General features: G+C 42.5%; 1 protein-coding gene across 1 annotated transcript in view; it reads left to right on the top strand.

Moving 5' to 3' along the window:
* Dner (delta/notch like EGF repeat containing) overlaps window positions 1-14,583 on the top strand; it is a 336,946-nt gene that overhangs the window by 85,735 nt on the left and 236,628 nt on the right. The gene's annotated exons all lie outside the window — the stretch shown is intronic.

Genomic DNA, 14,583 nt, shown 5'->3' with positions numbered 1-14,583 from the left:
CTGATTCATTTAGTTTACTGTTTAATTGCTGGCAGCATGAGCCCCTCCCTCCACTTTCTCCTTTTTTATCTGGTGAGGCATCTCTTTTGATTCTTCTGATATTCAGACCTACCCCCTTCCCTACTATTTTAAATAAGAAAGTCTGTTAGCACATAGCTCCCAAAGCTAGTTTGTCTGTAAGCTAGCACATTCCAAGTGCTGATATATCTACTGCAGTGATCTGGACTTTCCATATTAGCACACTGCCTAAACACTGTTGCCCTGGAATGCTTGCAGAATTTATGAGCTCATCTTCTACCTTTTCATGTGAAGCTTATAATTGTTTGATTATATATATCTGGCCTCTACTCCAGATCCTGCCCCCAGCTCCTGCTTGAACTTTATATCTGCTTGAAAGCCGCATGCTAGCTTCAAACTATCTATTGGTGCTTTTCTCAAGAAGACTTACTAGCAAATGCTTCTGGAACTGGAGTCCTAAGGGACTCCCTTTCTCCAGTCATAATGCTCCCTGTGAGCTGCTGGGCTTTTTAGGGTACAGGGGCCACATCGCACTGAATGTTTATGTAGCTTTAGATGGAATGTGCCAGAATCTCCCACACACTGTTTTTGTAGAACGTGAGTAGAAGCACGAGTAACTCTGGATTTGTGCCGTCTTCCTAGGAGAGCACAGATAGAGTCTTCAAAACATTGTATTTGTTATTATGTGTGTGAGAGTATATAGTGTGTGTGAGCGTGTGTGCTTACACACACGAATGCATCTTCCATACTGCATATGTGGAGGCCAGAGGATGACTTTGGAGAGTTGCTTTTCTCTTTCTATGTTTACATGGGTTGTAGGGATGGAACTTGGGTTGCTGGGCTTATATGATGCTCACTGAGCCATCTTGGCCCCCAAAGAGATATTCCTTTTCTTTTCCCTTGGTTTTTTTGAGGCACGGTTTCTCTGTGTAGTTTTGGTGCTTGTCCTGGATCTTGCTCTGTAGACCAGGTTGGCCTCAAACTCACAGAGATCCGCCTGGCTCTGCCTCCCCAGGGCTGGGATTAAAGGCGTGCACCACCACTGCCTGGCCCAAAGAAATATTCTTATCAAGCTGTACATTTCATACAAAATTGTGTAGACTCCCTAAAAGTTCTGTAGTGTTCATTTTAAAAGTATGACAAGGAAAAATACTGACAAATTCTTTACTGGCTGCCATAAAATAAATAAAAGAATGAATAAAATGAAAATAATCCTTGCTGACATTTTAACTTCTTACCAACCATTTCTGTTAGCTCATTTAATTCTGGGTTTGTTTGTTTGTTTGTTTTTGTCTTTTGGTTTTTGCCAGAGTCTCAGTATATAGACCAGGCTGGCCCCAAACCTTAGCAACCTTTCTGCGTGTGCCTCCCACAGGCTGGGGTTACATATGTACATCACATGCACAGCCAATGACCCCGCTTTACATTTTGCCGACAAGGGGATAGAGGCTCAGAGGCAAGCTGTTTTCCTCTCTTTCTCCTCATTGCTTTGCACGAAGTTGAGCCATGGGCTCTGGTAACTAGCCATGTAGAAGGAGGTTCTGGTGCAGAATTTAAGAGCGGGAAGTGATGTCTTTATTACCATGGAGTTCATGGCCTGGTCTTGCTTTTTATTGGATGAGAAAAAAAATCAGAGCTTAGAAACTTTTAGTAATTCTTGAAATGCATTCTTGAATGAAAGCAATACTGTCCAATCAGAAGTTCACAGAGGAAAGTCTCTTGCTTTCCTTTACTTCCTGTCTAGCTTTTCATATATCTAAAGAGCAATGATAGTTTTCAGAGGGAACTGGAGGAACAGAATATAGGGTGAGGGCAAATTTTCCAGGTGCCCTACAATGCCTTCTTAGGAATGGGAGCTCCCAGAAAAATGGCTGTGTCTGTGATAAAGAGTCTATACGACCAGCTGACTAGTAGAACTTTGTGTGAAGAGTTGGAATGCTATCAATGGAGAGCAAAATTGTCTTTGGCTGTCTTTAAATCTCTTGATAGCTACTTATTGCCCACTCATAGTCTTGACCTAATATATTGTGGCTATATATATATATATATATATACGAAAGCTTTTGCAATGTATCAACTTAACAGACCGCTAACCCCAAGCTGGGAATGTTGTCAGACAGCATCTGAAACCAGTAATACACTTCTCCTGACTTTGTTGTAACCTGATGGTCTGTCAATATATTTGAGGGGACATGCCTTGATTTTTTTATTTTCATTCATTCTGTAAGGATCCAAAGTTCATGAAACAATTTCTAGATTAGAACATGGCATTTGATGATGAGAGATTCCTACTCCGATGCCAGGAAAGGAAGAGGATTGTGGGAGACTGGGAGGTTGGAGAGATTTTGAGGCTCCGTGGGGAGATAAGACATTCTTTATTCACTGGCACACAGACCAGTGAGTACACAGCTGGCAGGCACCCCAGTGAATGCTGGCACACATAGGTGGGTGTAGATATAGAAACTGGCACACAGGCTACACAGAGATGGGGATGCAGGCCTCCAGATAGACACATACAGGCAGAAAGCAGTGGTGGCGGGGAAGGGCTCAGGCCTCTTAGCCCCAGGCTATATTTATACAGAATCACACAAAGGTGAGGGCTGGGGAGATGGCTCAGCTTTTAAGAGCACCGACTCCTTTTCTAGAGAACCTAGATTTGATTGCTAGCACCTACCCACATGGCAGCTCACAACTGTCTGTTTCCAGGGGATCGAACCCCCTCTCCTGGCTTCCAGGAGCATACATGCAGACAAAACACCCATACACATAAAATAAATAAATAAAAAATAATCACACAAAAGTGTCACTCTGCCATAATAGCTACACAATAAATGATACCACGGTTTACCATGGCTTACTTTGGGGTTCCCTAAATATCTGTTGTCAAGCATTTTGTATTGACTCACATCCCCCAAGGTGTTTGGTGTCTTCCATGTTTAAACTGACTCTTACCAGATATCCATATCAGTGCCATGTTGTCTAAACATAAAATAGCCCTCATGGTCCTCTCGAACAGAGAGAAACCTGGATCTACATTCCCAGGCCATGGTCACTCATATCTGGCTCCAAAATAAATTCTCATTTCCTTACAGAAAAAAAAATCTTTGTTTTCTGCCAATAACCTGAAGACCTTTTCCAAGGGAGCACTGGAGATAGGAACATGATTAGGATGCTGCTCTGGCCAATCTAACCCATTGCAAGTACTAGGTCAGGAAGAGACCCCATCTCAAAAGATAAGATGAAGAGCAATTAAGGAGGGCACCTGATACTGACCTCTGGATGATACTCCACATGTATGTGGACACATATGTACATCCACATATACGTGTGCACAAATAGACACTATAATACACGCACACACACACACACACACACACACACACACACATGCATACTGTGGTCTCTCTTACAGAAAACAGGCAACCTGAGCAGACTCCTTTTCCCTCACTAACCTGTGGCACAGTCACATGTACGTGTGTTCTAGCCTTTGTCTCATGTAAGATGGCCACAGGCAGGGAGGGACTTTAAAAATTTCCTCACTATGGTTTGACCAAGTCCAACCCAAATCTATTTTCCTTGACTAATTTCTGTTTCCTCATTTCTTTACAATACAGAACAAGTGAGGTGGGTCAGATTACAGACCTAAGCGGCCAGTAGCGTAGCCAAAGAGGAGGTTAAATGCTTTTCTGGGCAATGGGGTTGCCATGGTAATATCGTCCAGTCCTCTCTGCATGCTCACTGTGGCCTGGCTTGAGCTCTAATACCTCACAGCATCCCAGGGCAGTCCTGGCCCTGTCCTCTGTTTTAACAAACCACAGCTCTCTGCTTTTTGTTCACTTTTATTTTTTGGATTCTATCGTGATGTCTTTTGAACAAAAGGTCTAGGAATTACTTAGTATTATGGTGTTCCTGTATTTGGGGCATTTATTTTTTGGTTACAACTGAATCTTGAAACTCTGTTACTTGAAGTAGCCATTTTATTTTAATCTTTATTTTCCCAAGCTGAGACTTTGGGAAGGACACTGCTCAGAATTTGTCTCTGGGGCTGGCATCATGCTCAGTAGATAAAATGCTTGCCAGGCAAGCCTATCAACCTGAGTTTGGATCCCTAGAGCCCATCCAAAGCCACATGCATCTATAACACCCGTGGTGCTCTAGGGAGATGGGATATGAGTGTAAGGGGATTCCTGGAAGCTCATAGGCCAGCTAGCCTGCTGTATGCATGGCAAACAGCAACAAAAACCAGCCATCCTCAGATAAAGTGGAAGGTAAGAACTGGTACTCAAGGTTGTCTTCCATTCTTCACACGTTTGTTGTTCTATTCATGTGCCCATGCTCACAAACACCAAGATAACAGCAGCAGCAGTGGCAACAACAGAAATGAATGTCAGCTGGTGTGCATGAGGCTGGGGTCCCTGTCAAATGGCCAGTGACTCCTGCTCTCTGCATGTTTTCCCTCTCCTCTGCTTCCAACTTCCTTGCAGCCATTCTGTCAGGAGGAAAGACATTTTAAAGAGAGACACTCATGCCCATCTCTTTGACTGTCAGATTATTCAAACAATAAATCTCAGGACGTTAGAATTTCTCCAGGAATCACAGGCTGGGAGAAGGAAAAAGCGAAGCCTGGTACCAGTCAGAGCTGGGAGTGACCTCCCTGATGGAAATCTCAAAGTTCTCATGGCTCATTAGGCCCCTCAGCTTGAGAGAGAGGTGCGAGAAAATGATAGTTGGAGATGGCTAGCACTATACCTTGTCTAGGAGTGCTCAGTTTTGTATGCCCCTCACTATATTTAAACCCGAGCTTCATGTCAAGATGCTGAGATAGGTTTGGTTGTGGTGATGAGGTTTCTGGGTCTCCTTCTTCTTCTTCCCAATGTGGTCACACTGAATAAATCTACCTTCTTTGATTTTAACTATCATTTGCCTCTTTAGTTGGCCTGTGGTCAAGTTTAGCTTGTTAGGGCTGCCAGAGCCCAGGCTCTGACCCTAAGAGCTGGTAACACCAAATATCTCATGCTTCAGAGCATCTCTTCACACGATTCAGCTCTCACTGCATGATGGGTTTTGGATGATGTCATTTCCAACATGGTGGCTGCCCTCCCAGAGGCAGGAAACAGTAGCTGATAAGCTCTTTCGAGGATCCGGTGGGATGCCATTTCTGCCTCTTAGTTGGCCAAGACAGTCGGGAGCCCAAGGGAGCATAGGATAGGGTCTCCACCTTCTGAAAGGAAAATGGCCAAGTCTCATCACAGAGGGAGATATGGGCTGAGAGCCACTGTTGCACCTTTTTTGGAAAATCTAATCTGTCACATCTCACTGCCCCTGTGGTACCTCTGGGCTAGAGATGTGATTTCAGCATGGAATCTCTCCAGTTCCTCTCACATGCTCATCAGGTTTCTCAGCTCTTCTCTGTTTTCCTGGTTACTCTGCTTACAACCTGCTCCTCACATGGGCACGTTAGTGGCTTCTAGAAGAAGCTCCATCCCATTACCGGTTCTGCCTGGTTGCAACTTGTTATTGCCGATATCCTTTCAGTGAACAGACCCCATAGATAAAATGCCATCTGCTAGGTGGGCTTCTTCCTCCTGGCAGCCCTGTTGCCAGCTTGATCTTTGGTCATTGTTAATAGGTGGCACGTATCTGTTTAATTGCCTTGAATTTAAAAATAGTCTCCCCTTTGAGCTGGTACTATACCAAAGGCTGGATAGTTGGGAACCAAGTGGTTAAGATGTCATTAAAATGAGGAGGCTTGGTTGACTGTCACATTCAAAGTTGTAAACTAGACTGACCCATTTGACAGACTTAATGCAATAAGTCTGTTTTGGTTTCTTGTTCTATAACTAGCCGTTTCTATAGACTGCAGGATAATGTGTGTATTCAATCATGGATATTTGTGGTGTGTACTTTCTATGCATTCATGGTGCCCCATCACAGGGTGTGCTCATCTGAGGCTGACATCAGGTCATCTTTCTGGTAGCTAACCAAAGGGGGAAGGGAAGTACAAGTTGAGGTGTCTGGGTGACCGACTGCACACTAATAGCTATTTTGATAAATTCACTGGGACAGTGTGCTTTAGAGAAAAGAAAACTATGTCACCTGCTCTGGGATTTGAAGTGAGTTATTTAATCTCCCCTGAGCTCAGCTTCCCAATGTGACCTGTAATGAGTTTCCTCCCATGAGCTCTAAAACCATGTTAGCGTTTTTAAAAAAGCAGCTCACATTGGGTATGCTTTTATTTTAAGTAAATAATCTACATGATCTTTATTAACACAGAGAAAATACACTACATCCAAAAGCAGACTTTAGAGGTGAATTGCCTGGAATTTACTTAAAGTGCAAGACAGCTTGGAATATGTCCGGACTTGAGGATGAATCAATTAAAATATCTTATGCCAATGCCTTTTGGTTGACTGTATTGACTTATTGATTTACCTTCAGATGCTGAAGGCATTATTCCCAGCCAGACAAAGACGGGAAGGAAAGGCATTCTTAAAGAAAAGCCAGGCTTCATTTACAGTTTCAAGGCAATTGAGTTTTTCTACTGGGCCCCCGCCAGGGAATGAACATTGATTCTCCATAATTGCTTGATTCCCTGTAATGGCTTTTGGTAATGTGTTTGAATTTTTTAAAAGTTCTAAAGAAGAGACCATAAGTAGTGGCTGTATAGGCAAAATGGGGATGTTATTGAATTCATGCTTTCTCTGGCTTTCTTCTCCATATAATTAAAAAAAATCCAGGGACTGCAGAGATGGCTCAGTGGTAAAGAGGACCTGGGTTTGGGCCCCCACGTGGTTACAACCGTCTCTAACTCCAGTTTTAGGGGACCTGATGCCCTCTTTCTGACCTTTGGTACCAGGAATTCACATGGTATGCATATGTACATGTGGACAAAATATTACACATACAAAGAAAATAAAATTTAAAAAACCTTTAAAAAATCCCATATGCATTTTGCACTATTCAAAAACTGTACATGGCTTCCAATCTTTTTTATTTTTTGAAGTTGGATGAGATGGTTTGATTATGAGGTTATATTCCTCTATCACTCAACATTTGCCTCCTGGCTTTTGGATTGAATGGAAACTTTTGTCATCAAAATATGTGATAGAAGCTGCTCTCTCGCAGGACTGTGAGCTTTTAATCTCCACCAACTTTTCAACCCTTTTCCAGACTGATCAGACTGGACCCTGTCACAGCTCTTCAGTGTGGCCTCTTGAAGCCCTGCTTCCAAAGCTTCCTTGGCTTCCCTGCATACCAAAGCCCTTTCCTGACCAGCAGGGTCCTTTCTTCTTCACTTATATTGTTTCCTTGATGCTTTGTTTCTACCCGATCACTCAGTTCATTTGCAACTTGTTGGAGTTTGGGCAAGAAGATTTTTGTTGAGTCTGGAGCCTGGATGTCAGATCAGCAGAGAACAGAGCCTCTCTCTGCCCTCCTTTTCATGCTGGCCTTCGCCATAAGTTCTCCTGCTCCAAGCTGGCTCTGACGGCTGTGGAGGAGGCAGGATTGATAAAGGGAGTTTATAGTGAGGGGAGAGGATGCCGATAGCAGGAGATTAAGCCGAGGAGAGAAGCATGGATGCTTGGGATTAGATAGAGGATCACCTGGGAGGAGTGGGAGCTGAGCCATGAACTTGGGTCTTTATATTCTGTAATTTCTCCCTCACTCCTTCCCACTCTCAGCCTTAACTGATTTTCTATGAATATAGAATATAGGAGAATGACATTGAGGAAATAGGTTTTTCTAAATATGCTTTATGTGATTCTCCTTGATTTGGTTGCAGTTTCTATTTAGCCTTGGGCTTATCGGTCTGTTTCAAAGAAATGGCATCATCCTATAACATTTCTCAGAGTTTTGTTTATCTAATATACCATAAAATGAAATAACAGTATATCTCTCATGCTCACATGGAAAGGCTTGAGGAGATTGGCCTCTGTGTTGGAAATCTGATGAAACAGACTAAGAGAAGAAGTCTCAGAAATCCAGGTCCTGAGTACGTTGAGCTAACTTCAGCAAGAATAAAGTTAAGGTGTGTGGCTTGACATGATCCTTTTTTATAACTTCCAGAACTGTACACAAACAGGAAGGCATTGTGTAGCACAAGCCTGGCTCTGTGAATACTGTCTGGAAGCCAGGCTGAATGAATGTCACAGACTGAAAAAATGCAGAGAGAAGAACTGACTAGGTCATTTTAGTAATGGGTGGGAACAGTTGATAATGTGCAAGCAAACATACCTGGTCTTCGTGAAATCAGGGCAGGCCTGGCATGTTTAAGGGGAGGTTATTTCATGCTCTGCTAATTTGCTAAATGTCTAAGGAGACATCTTTTTTTTAATTTTTTTTAATTTTTTTATTTTTTTTTTGGTTCTGAAGTCTGGAAAACCTTTTAATGGTATTCAATGATCATTTTTAGTTCACTATAGTATCTCAGATTTACTTTTTTAATTTTTTAGTGTAAATAAAAAAACAGGTAAATTATTGCTGAAGGGAGGAATGACTTGGATTCCTGTGACCCTTTTCCTGGTGTTATATTATATTTATTGTGCTATTCTGTACTATATTGTATGTTATTCCTGTCCATGAATGGCATATCTGAGTTTCTACCAAGTACTTAGGAGCTAAGCCTTCTCTCTGCTTCATTTCTTCTTTGTTTCTTGCAGTGCTGGGGACTGAACCTAGAACCTTCTTCATGCTAAGCAAATGCTCCATTACTGAGCTCCATCCCAGCTCTTTTTTCTTTGAAGCACATCTAGCCTGAGTATGGGGTGCTCCCTCTATGCTGTTCTCCCATTCTCTCTGTTATTTCATTTTTCTGATCCGTTTGTCAGCAGTACTCAGAAGAGGGTTTATCCTTCTGCAACAGACTGGCCTTCCTCTGCCTCTCCCCAACCCCAGGCCTTTGTAAGCACTCTCTGAGGAACATTTGGGAAGCAGCTGGAAGGGTTGGGGTGTTGGCTTTGAAGGCTTTAAAAACCACCAGGTGTGGTGGTGCATGCCTTTAATCCCAGCACTAGGGAGGTAGAGGTAGGCAGATCTCTGTGAGTTTGAGGCCAGGCTGGTCTACATAGTGAATTCCAGGACAACCAAAGCTACAGAGAGAAACCCTGTCTTGGAAAAAAAAAATAGCAACTATTAAAGGCTGATCACAAAGATATACTTTTTTGGGGGAATAGGGTGTCCAACCTAGAGTCTCTCATTGCACAAGCTCCACCACAGCCATTAGTTATCTCTATGAAACTCCATCATTCTTGTTTATGGGTAATAATGCTCAACTTTAGAGATTTGTTGAGGATTTTCCTTTGAGCACTGAGCCTCTGACTCCTGGAGAGGAAACAGGAGCCGGAAGTAGAGGAGTAGAGATGAAAACAGCTGGCTGCTGTTCCTAGAGAGTCCTTGACTTGCGGGATTTTGAGAAAGAGCAGCTCTAACCTGTTAGCCCATTGGGGTTGGATGCAATATATATCTAGGTCTTGGGAGAAAGTACCTCTGTGTGACCATATCCCTGCCCCAGCCCTGGAGACTTTCTGATGGAGGACTTACCCCAGTTCTGTGTAGAAACTTTAGAAACTCAAACGCTTTGATCCAGAGTTGAGTGTAAGTCTCAGAGGCACAGTGCTTATCTGGCACACCAGGGCCTGCTTCCATTTGTGGTATTGCAAACATAACACCAAATGTTGCCATCCTGTGAGCAAGTGCCCAGGATTGGAGTGGTGAATCCTGGACTACAAGCACTTAGGGTAGAGATCCCATAGGTTCATTCCTGAAGATTATTCCATTACAAAAGTGGCCTTGGAAGGGGCCTCTCTGTTGATGAACATGGCAAAGCTTTAGGAGAAATGGCCTGCAGGAGATGAGAGCTTTGTCATGTTCCAAGGTGCTTAGTTTAGGGACCTAGCTTGTCAAATAAAAACCAACCAAACTGCAGGTGGGGTTGGCAGATGCCTTTTATCCCAGCACTCAGGAAGCAGAGGCAGGTGGATGTCTGAATTTGAGATCAGCCTGGTCTACAAAGTGAGTTCCAGGATAGCCAGGGCTACACAGAGAAACCCTGTCTCAAAACAAACAAACAAACAAATAAACAAAAAAAACAAATAATAACAAAGCAAAACAACCTTAACAACATAAAACAATGAACCAAAACAAACAGACCTAGGCTTAGGCAACAAGAGACTTCACTGCAATAGGAGGAGAGGACTGTATTAATGGGAGAAGGTTTCCTCCAGGAGTTGGTTTGAATAAGGATGGCCCCCATGGGCTCATAGATTTGAATGCTTAGTCACCAGGGAGTGGCAATGTTTGAAAGGATTAGGAGGTGTGGCCTCGTTGGAGGAAATGTGTCACTGGATGTGGGCCACACCTAATCCTTTCATAATGACACCCTGTCATTATGCCTTTGGGGGTCAAAATCATTCAAACTACCACAACAGTGGTATGTGGGAATTCATGAATAAAATTAAGTAATAATCGGTGAAGGGTGGGGTAGGTTAAAAGTTGTGAGAATTTTTGGTGCTAGGCATATCCATGTAGTTATCTATCATGTATCATTTTGTTTTAATATCTGTAATATTAAGAAATTTGTAAAAAACCTTTACTAACCCAGTCACTAAGGACTTTTCTCATCTTTGGAAACACACACTCAACCTTGTGTTAGTTTGTCACAATTATTTATTTTGTGCACATGCATAGGTCAGAGGACAGTTTGTGGAATGTGCTTCAATTGAAGTTGGGTCATCAGGTGTGGCAGCAAGTGATTTTATCTGCTGAGCCATCTCTTTGGTCCCCTGTGTTTATTACAGCTGCTGTAAGAAAGTGCCACAGTCCCGGTGGTTTATAAATGAGAGATGTGTTTTATCATGGTTCTCAGGCTGCGAGTCCAAGATCAAAGGTTGGTAGAATTTGTTGCCTCTGAAGTCTCTTTCTTTGGCTTTTGGGTGACTCGCCTTATGCTGTGTCCTGACATGGTCTTCTCTCTGTGTTTGTAATGTCTATCTCACTTTGTATAAGGCCACCAATCCTTTCTTGATTTGGTCTTACCTTAATGGCTTCATTTGGATTTAACCGTCTCTTTAAAGAACTTGTCTCCATAGATGGTGACATTCTGAGGTACTGGGAGAAGACGTCAGTGAATGAGTTGTGTGGGTTCGGTCTGTGATACTTCTCAAGGGGCTCCCCACCACAGTGTTGGTTGGTGGTTCTTGGATGGTTTGGCGGGATCTCTATTAGGAAAGCAGAAGAATTGTGTAGCTCTGCACAAAGCACCAAGGCATGTATCTTTGGAATGTACCAGGTACCCAACCATATACAGAGAGGCTCTGCCTTCATCCCTTGGCTCATTTTATCACCACAGTAAGTGATTGACAAGAACCATTTTTTTGAGAGACAGGCTGGTGACAGAAGTTCAGTGAATGACATTTAATTGGTTGACATAAAGGAAGTGCCAACTATGAAATCAATGTGGATCATAGTGATACCTATACTTACAATATGAGAGAAATTTAGAACAAAAGAGAGCCATAAAAAGATGAAGTTATAAGGCCAGCATCTAGTTTTGCTCAGCCCTTCTTGTTGACTGTTCCCTAGTTACTATCTGGATTTATTTTTCCCCTTATTCTTCCCACCCACTACAGTGGGGAACAATGTCCTTCTCATGCCCCGTAGAGGCTCAAGAGGTCCAGTGTCCTGACCTTTGCAGCAGCCACAGGCTGAGAGTTCCAGCCCTTGTGGATCCCACCTTCAACAGCAGTCAGCTTTCTTAAGTGTGAAGGATTACCATCCTGGTGATTTCTCTCTTCCTCTATATTTCATGATAATAAAATAATACTTAATTATTCTCAGGCTTTAAGATAGTTCATTGATTTACCTGGAAACTCAGGCCATAAATCCAAGCATCCTTAGGATTCTGGGTAACACTGAATTTGGGCAGCATTGCTCCCTGCAGGCCTTAAGTATATTTATCTATGCAGTCTTTACATTGTGGGAGTAGCTACCTCCCCTTTTGGGACAGGTCTCCTTTAACACTAGACTGGGCTCAACATTGATTTGTAGCCAAGGGTGGCCTTGAACAGCTGATGTTCCTACCTGTGCCCTCTGAGTGCTGGGATCACAAGCACATGCCACCATGACTGTCAGAAATAGGACATTTTAAAGGCTTAAACAGATAGGAAACAACTGGCATTTGCATAGCTAAGAGGAAGACAGGCAGGACCTGACCCAGGACTGATAGATTTCAAATATGGGCCATATTTGTAGTTGAAAGCCTGGTTCTGATTCTCTGGACCAGGTTAATTTGTCACATGCAGAACCAGTGAATATTATGCCCAGCAGCTGTGTGACTTGTAGACAATCTGAGAGGCCACTAATGATTGGGATGCAACAAAAAAAATTTTCCAACTGTCAAAAGCCAATGTAAAATTTTTACTGATTCTAGTTTTCATATGACATTTTTTTCAAAGATGAGGAAGAGTAGAGTTTGATGAAATGTTTGGCATTTGAAACCCTGAGTAGTATCTTGTCTGACTCTTCTGTATTTGTTCATAAGCATGCACACATAGTATATTCAAACTTGGTGAAGGGCTTATGGAAATAGATCTTCAAGAGAGTAATAGAGTTTGCGGTGAAAATTACTAAGCTTTCAGTGCTGTGTAGCAGTTTTCTCCAAGAAAAACCTCCATCTTGGAAGGAAATATGTTAAGAGACAGGATGTTAAAAGAGGGTGAAACAACAGGATGTTCTAAGGTGTGTGTGTGTGTGACATTCAATCCTACTGGGAAGCTCCTTAAGCTCAGGAAGTAAGCAACTCAGTGGCTTTAGGAAGTCCCTGAAACTGACCAGATTCTCTATGCTCCTCTTACCCCAAACATGTATAAGCCATAAGGACTGCTGAGAGACACTGCCTAGCAGAACAGCCTAGAAGTAGAGACCAGCAAGTTGCCAGAAAGAGGTTCAGACCAACTGAGGTATGGAGAAGGACACTTCCTAACCCGTTCAGCTACCTGGCAGTTGTACAGTACACTCCAGGTTTCGTGAACTGTCACCCATGCTGGGATAGGTTTATGGTGATGTGTCTGTCTTTGAATCCTTTCTGCTCCTGTAAGTACCTACTCACCCACAATCCTGTTAGTTAGCTCAATACAATTCACCAAGTTGGACTGTGGTAGTATAGTTCTTTGGTTTGTTGTGTTGGTTCCTTATCTGGAGGAAGTAGACGGTTGTTCACATCCCTCCAGCAATAGTGTCACACAACATTCACATGTCTGCAATCACATGCCAAAAATGACAATAAATAACACTTATTGTTCTTTTCATAAGTATATTTGGTTACTTGATTTTTTCCAAGATCAAAGGGCATGGGATTGGATTTTTCTGTCTTCTTTAGAAATCAGTGACCTAGATATTAGGAAAATGGGGCTGGTGAGAAGGCTTAGAAGGCAAAGGTGGCGACTGCCAAGCCTGTTGGGTGAGTTCTATCCCTGGGATCCATATGGTGGAAGGTGAGAACTGGCTCGAGCTAGCTGTCCTCTGACTGCCACATGTTTGTCATGGCAAGTACACACACTCTAACACACACTCACACTGTCTACACTCATATTACAGAAATGTGAACTCTTTTTCTTTTTGCTAAAAAAAAAAGACAGATAAAAGGTTCCTGCTAATGTTTGTCACAGGCTCTGTCTTTAATAGTCTTTTCTGTTTGCTGCAGGTTGTGAAGAACAGTTGCTTCTCAGCAAAGCTAATTAAAAACATTATAATTAATTTGCCATTGTCTAAACTATGAGGAACTTATTTGGAATAATAGTCACAGGTGACAAGGCTTTAAATTAAATGGGAAGCAAATCAGTATTTAAAATAGCTCAGTGTAATTAGGTTGCAATTATTTGAATAAATTGGATCCAAATGCTGAAAACGAAACCTGTCATAATCTGTGTGCTAGAATGCAAATTTATTGCTACAGAATCAAGAAGGATCCTAGCTCTCCCCTCCTTCTGCCCTCCCTCTCCCCTCCACCCTTCCTCTTCCCTTCTCTCCCCTCTTCTTCCCCTCTTCTCTCCTTTCATGTCTTCCTATTCTTTTCACCTTGATTTTTGTTGAGTTTGATAAATGAAATTGAGTCAGATATATATAGGCTTTTCTATTCACTGAATTTATTTTGCACATTTTTGAAGTTAATATAAGATTAAAATGGCTGCCTTTTGCTTTTTGATGCCTCTCTGTGTGTATACGTTGTGGTGTCAGCTATATTCAGGACCCTTTGTGGGAGGGCACAAGTTGCTACATCATGGCTGGAGCCATGTAAATCATCTTCTCCCATACACATAATCATACTGTTGGCCTCAGCCAGAGACTGTGGTTGGCCACATGTCTAAGTAAACACTACAAAGTATGTTTGCAAGTCTCACTCTGCCTATGGTAGGCTTTTTGTACAGAAGCACCCCAGAGTGTTAGAGGTTACTATCATTATAAAAGTTGGCCTTCTAATGGTCCTGAACATTGCCTGGATTCTGGATAGTTCCTTCATTTTGTTCATGACAATCTGAGTGAGGAGATGAGACACATAAGTGGATGGAG

The sequence above is a fragment of the Onychomys torridus genome, chromosome 23 (genome assembly GCF_903995425.1).
Source record: "Onychomys torridus chromosome 23, mOncTor1.1, whole genome shotgun sequence".
NCBI classification, from domain to species: domain Eukaryota; kingdom Metazoa; phylum Chordata; class Mammalia; order Rodentia; family Cricetidae; genus Onychomys; species Onychomys torridus.
Note: the sequence above shows the minus strand (reverse complement) of the source record. Positions and strands in the feature narration are given on the sequence as shown.